The sequence below is a fragment of the Leptopilina heterotoma genome, unplaced genomic scaffold (assembly GCF_015476425.1).
Source record: "Leptopilina heterotoma isolate Lh14 unplaced genomic scaffold, ASM1547642v1 Lhet_67, whole genome shotgun sequence".
In the NCBI taxonomy this organism is placed as follows: domain Eukaryota; kingdom Metazoa; phylum Arthropoda; class Insecta; order Hymenoptera; family Figitidae; genus Leptopilina; species Leptopilina heterotoma.
In genome coordinates this window covers 79,854-89,439 of record NW_025111155.1, presented here as the reverse complement: position 1 = coordinate 89,439, position 9,586 = coordinate 79,854, and the positions used below count along the sequence as shown (strand labels likewise).

Genomic DNA, 9,586 nt, shown 5'->3' with positions numbered 1-9,586 from the left:
TTTAGTGGCAAAAAAAATTGCGGATAACATTTACATATCAATTTTGGTTCTACTTTAAAGTTCCGACGAAAATTTAGACATACGTTAACATCTACAAATAATTTCAAAGCTTTAAAAAAATAACGGCAAGGTCTGCACGTTGAGACACACTGTGGTCCGCAGGTTAAAACGCTCACGGTATGAAAATAGTACTGTCATTAAAATAGATTTTAAATCCACAATTTTTAAGCGTTTTACATGTTCTTTACCTGTAAAAATTGCGAATATAAAAATTTCGATTAATTATTTTTGTGCAAAATAAAATTTTATTTTTTGATTCTCTTCTTTAATTTAATTTTTAATGTTTTAATTTTTTTTCTTTAAGCTAAGACCATCAGAATAAGTAAATAAACAACAAACAATTAGAATCTGACGTAATTATTCATTTTGTTTCAATTTAAAATAAATTACTATGGGTGTCTCAACGTGCGTACCACTTTTTTTTGGTCAAAAATAACATGTTTAAAAAATCAGCTATAAATTTTTCAATTTTGTCCAAAAAAAATAACTTTCTTCGGCAATGTTGTAGCCTTGGACAATACTTTTAAGAAAGCATTTCAAATTTTTCGCTAAATTTTGTTTTTTAAAAATTATAACTGAAAAACAGAACCCGTCTCAACGTGCGTACCTCTCCCCTATAAATTACATAATATGTTACATAATATATAACTGTATTGTAACATTTTCCTAGATTATAAAATGTTATATTCCATTATTATTAAAAACTGTGCGAAAATAAAATTCGTAAAGCAAGTTGTTTCATTTCAACTTGTTTTAAATGAAGAAAAAAAAGTATATGGAGTGTATAACTCTTTTTTCATTTTAAGCCAAGCATAATAAAGTAAAGATTTCCTTCTTTCTTTCTTTTATTTTTTAAATAAAGAAAAACTAAAAACACATGCAAAGGGTTAGTTTTCTTCGCCTCTGACGTAAACTATTAATTGTATATGACATCAGTAACCATAAAAAAATTGCTTTTTTAATATCTACAAGCTTTTTCTGCTGATATTCTTTCTCAAATGTATATTTCTCGAAGAAAAGCTGAATTTTCGTTATTTTGAATTTTCAAATCAACTTTTCTTAAAAACGGCTCCACAGAAGAATTTTGTTTTTATTGGAAAATGATGTACTTATGATCTAGAATCGAAATCAAGAAGAAAATTTCAGGTGCCAGAACCGTTAAATTTTAATTATTAACTTTGAATTTTTAATTACAAATTTCAATTTCAAGCAGTGTTTAATAGCAATACTTAATTTTTAAAGAGTTAAATTTTAGATTATAATTAAAAATTTTAAGCAGTTGGATTTTAATTTTTATCCGTTATGAAATTTTCATTCTTAACAGATAAATTATACACTGAAAAAACCTAGGTTCAAATTGAGTAGCCTACGCTACTCAATTTGAAGCGCAACAAAAATGAACCTCGTAGGTGGCGCCACGTTATATGGCGTTTAACATGTGCTCATTTTGAGTTGCTACAAAAATGAGTCCAGGTTTTTTGTATGTAATTTAAACTCTGTAAGTTTTTTCGTTTTTCTTTTTAAATGAAGTACCTCTTCATCTGAATCCTCGGTGAAAATAATTTTACCACCAACGGAGAAGAGTCGCATTGATAATTCCTTTTCTCCAGTGACCTGTATTTCTTCCTTTGAATTAGTAGATGTTTCTGTATTCCTCAATTCAATCCAAGGTCCAGGTGATATCTCCCTTTTGAAATCCCTTGAATTTATTTCTTCTTTCTCTTCTTTTTCAATCTTCTCCACTCCCGCTATTAGAAACATTTCGAAAAATGAAAAAAAATTATAAAAATATTTCTCTTCGTAAATAATAAAAATATTTAGTAGAAAAAAATTGTTTTTGTAATTATATTATAATTTTATAATAACAATAATAATAATAATAATAATAATAATAATAATAATAATAATAATCTCCCTTTGCGGAAACTTCCTGCTATCTTGGAGAGACACATCGACCTCCACGTCCGAACATACATGTTCACGTGCCCTTGGATATCATAGACGTCGCATCAATGCTCCGGCAAAGCTATAACGTCTATGTAACTAACGGAGGCGGTTTAGGGCCCATCCTGGCCAGATGGTAGTACCCTGTTAAGTCGGTGCAGACGGCTCCAAGGATTTTGGAGGGAGCCAAAGCAAAAATTCTGAGGATGTGGGACTTAGCAGATTCGAAGGAAATGAGACCAAGGTCGAATCCTGAAACTCCTAGATCGATGTCGCACGCCACATCCAGCGAGAGCAAGTCCATCGACCCAAGGAAGCGCCCTAGAGAGTTTGAAGGTCCGGAGACTGATTCTACTGTGACCACTCCCAAGGGCAAGAGGGTTAAGAGCAAAGAGACCAAGGCAAACCTTACTGCTATGGAGACGGAGGTGAGTAAGGCTGCTTCGGCCAGGGTTGCTTCTTATTCAGAGGCAACTGTGGAAAGTAAGCCTGAAAACGAAAAAGACTTCGAAACCGTCTCCAATAGGAAACGGGAGGCCCGTAAGAGAAAGGCCTTGAAGAAAGCAGAAGAGAGGGAGAGACTTCAGAAGCGCTCCCCCAAAATTAGAACCACGAAGGCAATAAAAATTTCGGCCCGGAATCCAGAGACCTACTATGATCTTATAAAACTGGCAACAACTTCGGTAAAGCCAGAGGAAACTGGCACAGAGATTGTGAAAATTAGGAGAACTCTTAAAAAGGAGGTTCTTGTTGTTGTCAAAAAGGGGAGTGAAACTTCAAAGTTCGCTGAGAATCTTACCTCCGTCCTTCAGGACAAGGCCGAGGTTACGGCTCTTGTCAGTAAAAAGACCCTCGAAATTCGGGAACTCGACGAAACAACTTCAGAGGCGGACGTTTTAACCGTCTTAAAGGAGAAGTTGCAAAAGCCTGAATTGACTGTGACTTGCCGACTTCTGACACGTTTTGGTGGTACGAAAGTGGCACTAGTACGCTTGAGTGAAACGGACAGCGAGAGACTGCTTAAGCTAGGCAAAGTGCGTATTGGTTGGATAAACGCATATATCCGAACGCACTTAGAAGTGACAAGATGTCAAAAGTGCCTAGCCTATGGACACGTGACCCGAATTTGCAAAGGCCCCGACAGAACAAAAAACTGTCGGAGATGCGGCGAAGCGGGACATTTCGCCAAGAGTTGTACTAGCGACAAGCCAAAGTGCATTACGTGTACAGATTTAGGAAAAACGGAAGTCAACCATATCCCTGGAAGAATTTCCTGCCCGGTTTACAAGGAGGAACTGGAGAAACTTAAAAGGGCAAATCCCTAAAGCTCCTTCAAGTCAACCTGCATACAAGTAAGGATGCACAGGTGCTCCTGATGTAAACAGCTAGGGAAAATGAGGTCGATATCCTGTTCTGCAGTGAGTAGTATCAAGGAAGCGACCTCGCACCTTGGTATCAGGATAAGGCGAAGAGAGCCGCCATCAAGCTGTGCAATCCAGAATTGCGGGTTGACAAGTTCTTGGAGACAAGCAGCGGGTTTGTGTGGATAGAGATGGCTCATATACGTATGTATAGCTGCTACTTCTCACCCAACGACCCACTGACTACCTTCGAAGCCAATATAGAAGACCTAGAATCGAGCCTCACAGAATCCAAGCTGGATATCATCATCCCTGGCGATTTTAACGCAAAGTCGCCAGAGTGGGGTGAGACGAGACTCGACAAGAGAGGAATTCGTATTGGAGAAATGATCTCCAGAAACGACTTATTAGCTGTAAACCGAGGTAATACATGGACTTTTAGACGAGGTGCGATCGGATCAATTATAGATTTAACATTCGCATCGTCTAAACTTTTTAGCCGCATAACCGACTGGCGGGTCTCTGAGGAATATACCGCAAGTGACCACCAGTACATAGAGTTCTCAGTCTCGATGGGAGACACACGAGGAGAAAAAAGACAGGATGTTCCTGGTCGCAAAACCTCCTCGTGGAATATGAAGAGACTCGACAAGGAAAAGTTCGGCCGGTCCCTAAGAGAAGCCCTTTTAATTGAGGACTTGGGCTGGGTAAAGAGGCCGAGCAGTCTGGATAGGGAGGTGCGAGCGGTGAGGAACATGATAGTCACTGCTTGCAATGCGTCAATGCCACGCAAAGGCGCCATTCCCGTAAGAAAATTCTTGCACTGGTGGTCAGAGGAGCTAGCCTTCTTGAGGAAGGAATGCCTCAAAGCAAGAAGGACATATACCCGATCTAAGGGAGATCCCTTGCTGAAAGAGGCTTTCAAGGAGGCGAAAAAGAACCTCAAGAAAGAGATCCGCAAGTCGCGACGCCGTAGCTGGAAGGACCTAATCAAGGAAGTCGATAAAGACCCATGGAGTCTGGCTTTTAAAATCGCGACTAAGAAATTAGTGACGAGGCAAAAGACCCCCGGCCTGGACAATCCCGATTGGGTCAGAAAGATAATAAGTTCTTTGTTTCCTCCCGCAGAACCATACCTTAGAAGGGACTGGAGTTATTGCAAAGTCGAAGAGGAAGAACTTTTCACACTTAGTGAACTGCAAAAAGCAAGCAAAAGATTGAAAATAGGCAAGGCGCCTGGAATCGATGGGATAAGTAACGAGATCCTAAAGTTGGTAATCGATACTTCACCCCAGATTTTGCTTCGATGCTTCAATCTTTGCCTTGAGAGAGGAGAGTTCTTTCGCGACTGGAAGCGACAGAGGTTAGTCCTCCTGAGGAAAGGTGAAAAACCTCTAGATAAAGTCTCATCATACAGGCCTATATGCCTGCTAGATACGATAGGTAAACTTCTAGAAGATATGGTTCTGCAGAGAATGCAAAGCCACTTGACCGAAGAGAATCGTCTATCCGATCACCAATTTGGTTTCCGTGAAGGCAAGTCCACAGTTGATGCCATCCAGGCAGTTGTGGACATAGCCAAAGCAGGAAAAAACAAATTAGGACCTGGAAAAAAGAAGAGCTTCTGCGCGTTGGTAGCAAATGACATACGCAACGCGTTTAATTCCGCAAGATGGAAAGATCTCATTGAGTCGATGAAAAAGAAAAACATGCCGCCCTACTTGTTGCGGATAATGGATAATTATCTTAGCGACAGGTGGGTTATATATGAGGGAGACACCTGCACTCTCAAGGAAGAGATGCAGCGTGGGGCTCCTCAAGGCTCGAGGGTGGGTCCATTTGTATGGAATGTATCTTACGATGATTTTCTGCGAATGGTTCTACCCGAAGGTGCGGTGATCATCGGCTTTGCGGACGACGTGTTGTTTGTGTGCACTGCCGAAAGTGAGAAGGCTCTTGGGACATTCGTGAACGAATGTCTGCGACTAGCAAAAAGCAGGCTGGATACCAGAGGTCTTGAAATGGCCCTGGAAAAGACCGAGGCACTGCTGGTCACAGACAGACGTGGGTACGAGCTCCCACGAATTGTGATAGACGGATTCGATGTCAAGTGGAGTAAGCCAATTAAATATCTTAATGTGGAGTTGGATGGAAGGTTAAACTTCCACCACCACATGGCTACGGCGTCAAATAAGGCGATCGAGTGTGCGGCTAATCTTTCACGGTTAATGCCAAACGTAGGCGGACCCCGTGAGCAAAAAAGAAGACTGGTGGCGAATGTCGCCCATGCTTAAATGCTCTATGCACCACCAGCGTGGGCCCCATCCCTGAGGAGTAAAAGATGTGTTACCATCTGTGAGAGAATACTGTTGGCGCAGAGATCGATAACATTAGAGATTTAAATTACGCGTATCATCTCTGCATATAAGACGGTATCTACGAGTGCTGTGCAGGTCCTTGCAAGTGTCCCGCTAGCAGATCTTTTGGTGAGGGAAAGGGAAGAAATGTTTCTATTTTCTAAAGAAAGCAGTTCCTCGGATGAGGAATTAAGACCAAGCAAGGGCCTGATACGCAAAAAAGCGAGGCACAGGCTCATAGAAAGATGTCAAGAAAGATGGGATGGTGAGTAAAAAGGTCGATGGACTTATCGCCTTATCCCGGCACTCGCCACCTGGATAAATAGGAAACACGGTCAGGTTTCCTATTATTTGACTCAGGCGCTCACAGGTCACGGGTGTTTTAACTCGTACCTGTGTCGATTTAAATTACGCGAGGACGAGGTGTGTGCATATTGCCAGTTCCCTGAGGACAGAGCGGAGCACACCCTCTTCTCATGCAAGAAATGGGACTTGGAGAGGCGGGCCATGTTCGAAGGTGTAAACAGTCAAGTTACACCGGAGAACATGGTATCGCTGATGACCCAGTCAGAAGAGAATTGGCGGCAAGTGGAGAACTTCATAATCTCGGTTATGTCGAGGAAGGACCTCGACGGCCGCCAAAAAAGCGTAATTTAAACAGCTTTTAATTCGTTTGTTCGCTTCTTATTAATTTATTTTATTCAAAACGAGAATGTAATCCGCGGTTACTCGGTGCGTTTTGAGAGGGAAAGCATGGCTTTGCTTCAAGTAGTAGTTTTACGGTCCTAGGACGAGAAAGTAGTCCTACTTGAAGCAAAGCCATGCTTTCTCTCTCAAAACGCACCGAGTAACCGCGGATTACATTCTCGTTTTGTATAAAATGTCGTGTGTACCTCGGACGCACGCATTTTGCGTCCTCGTTGCACAATGTACTATTGTGTTTTATCTGTCCTTATACTTTTTTTAATTTGTTTTATGTTTGTATTTGTCTTTATACAGTTTTATGTTTTCAATATTATATACGCGTTTATTTTTTCTTTTTTTATATATCCGTTTACAATTTTTTCTTTTGACTTTTTACACTTAATTACACATTTGTTTTTTTTATTATTGTTGTACTGTTAATTCCGTTTTTATATTGAAATAGTTTTAAATTTTTAACTATTAACGCAGGATAACCGCAGAGAATAGCAGAAAGTCGCATTAGCGACAGAGTTGGAGCGCCGCCCTCGAAGGCTAAAGTCTTACGACAGTTCCGAGGGAGGGTAAAGGGCTCCAAAAGAAGGGTTACGGGTTTTAGTGGGTCGGGCTGGTAGTAGGTCGCCAGTTTATTAAATTTATTATAACATTTATTTATTTATATTTTTTTTAATATTTCCTTTTGTTTCATTTTACCAACCCCACATAACCTTGGAGTGCGGAATCCAAGGTATCTGTAGGCAGATTTTTCAAAAGTCCCTAAGCAAAAAAAATAATAATAATAATAATAATATTTTATTTTATTTCTATTTATTTATTTAACAAAATATTATTTATTTAACAATAATAATTAACAATAATAATTAACAATAATTATTAACAATAGTATTGATGGTAATAAATTCAAATTAATATTAATAATAATAATTAACATTTTAATTCTAATATTATTGCTTTTTAGAATTTATTTATTCGTTTATTTATTTACCTACATATTACATTATTCATTATTATCATCTTTTTAGTATTAAAATATTACTCACTCCCTTTGTTATCTTGACGTTCTGTAATCTTGCTTTTTGGTTGTTAAAATTTTCCCTCTTTATGATTGACGTTTCACGCGCATTTAATGCAACAAAATTCAAATGCTCTCGATTTGTGTTCTTATGTAAATTAAAAAAAATCTCTTCACTTTTAGCTAAAGTCGTAATTTCTTGACTTCGCTCACTTTTAAACTGATAAGCTTCCAGATAAATTACCATTCCATTTCTCAGTTCAGCGACTTTGATCATTAATTTGATATTTTTCCAAGCAAAAATGATTTTAGAAAATTACTTAAAAAATTATTAATAATTATTAGTTATCAATTATTAATAAACAATTTTTCTAATTAATCATTTTGTTATTATTTTTATATAATAATTTCCTTTTTATTTTTAATATTGTTTATTAATATTTTTCTGTTTTTTTTATTCTTCTTATAAACATGAATTAAAATAGAATTGTTTTAACCAGTTTTAACAATTTACAATAAAAATTTAACCTTATTTTTATTATTTATCTTTTTGTTATGCATGAAATTTGACAAAAGAAGAATTGACAATCGTTTAGTTTTTTCTCATTATTTTTCTTCGAAATTTGAATTTGGAATTTTTAAAAAAATGTCCATGTTTGTTATTGCAATAGAAAAATAATCGCAAAGATCTGTTAATTCATTTAACTAAGAAATTAATTAATTCATCCTTATTTAATTAATGCATTAATAAATTAATTTGTTAATTTAGTAAAAAATTTGTTATTTAACTAATTATTTAGTTTAATTAATTAATTTTTTATTTAAATAATTGTTTATTTATTTATTTAACATTGGTCCCGCAGTTCCTATGGACCATACATGGGTAACTAGATTAAAGTATATAAAATATAATATGAATTACAAAGAAAAAAAAATACATAAAACATTTTAATAGAAAAATAATGTCATATTGCCGCATTTAACAATTATTGTTTAGGCAGGTGTCGATATATACTGTAAAAAACTTTTCGGAATTTTTTCCGAAAAAATACGGACAGCACTCCAACCGGTGGAAATTTTTCCGAATAAATAAAAGGAATTATCTCCCATGAATTTCGGAAATATTTCCTACTATTTATTCGGAAATTCTGCATAAATCATTTGAATATTTATGTAAAAAATCAAAACTGTTTATATTGTATTCTGATATATTAAAATAAATGTAAATTAATATAAAAAAAATTATTATTTACATTTTTACGGAAGTATCTATTTATCAATCTACCACGATTTGAACTCTCAGCCTTATAGTGCTGTCTGTGCGTAGGGTTTTTTTTAATGGAGCCTTCAACCATTGGGAGCGCACGCCTAGACGCGCTGGACCAAGGGAGGCTATGAGAATCTGCTGCAAAGTATCAGTTTTAAGAAACATGTGGAGTAAAATCTGTTCTTTCTAACTTCTATGGAATTTCGAAAGATTCAATCTCTTTAAAACTGTTGACCAACCGATTCATAGTATTGTTAACTTTTTTCTTTTCACATTTCCGTTAAATTTATGATATATATTTAGATTTTTGAGGAATATTTAAGAACTACTTACTGCATACACAGACACAATGTTGTAGAAAAATTATTTTTCTAATTTATCAGTTTTTAAATTTAAATCAGTAAAAATAAACTAATTATTACTCTTTAAATTTAAGTAGGTAAGTGAAAATCCGCTTAGAAAATTTACGTCAAAAGTCTTTCACGCAAAAAAGTATGTGTATGTAGACTTATTTATAAATGATTTTTCATTTATTTTTAAATATATATATACATACTTATTATCTTACGTGGAATACTTTTAATGTATTCTAAGTGAATTTTCACTTTTTTAGATTTAAAGAGTAGTATATATAAATACACATATCGGATTTTTTTCTTTAGTAATTAGTGAAAAAAACTTTATCTAATAATTATAAGACGGGTTCCACGTCAAGTGACCCAGGTCCAAATTTTAAATGTTTGGGATCGGGTTAAAAGTTTGCACAAACAGTAGTCCTATTCGATACAATTAAAAATACCAAATATTATTAATTTATTTAAACAAATATAAAAACTGGAGGGGGTCAAAGTTTAAATTTTTGGTCTAACATGGAATATTTGAA

General features: G+C 36.0%; 1 long non-coding RNA gene across 1 annotated transcript; it reads right to left on the bottom strand.

The window, feature by feature from the left end:
* Nucleotides 1-429: 429 nt before the first annotated feature.
* LOC122510129 lies at nucleotides 430-7,802 on the bottom strand. Its single transcript, XR_006302419.1, has 3 exons — nucleotides 7,465-7,802; nucleotides 1,594-1,808; nucleotides 430-1,176 (listed from the first exon to the last, which is right to left on the bottom strand). It is a non-coding gene; the product is annotated as an uncharacterized LOC122510129 (long non-coding RNA).
* Nucleotides 7,803-9,586: the final 1,784 nt, after the last annotated feature.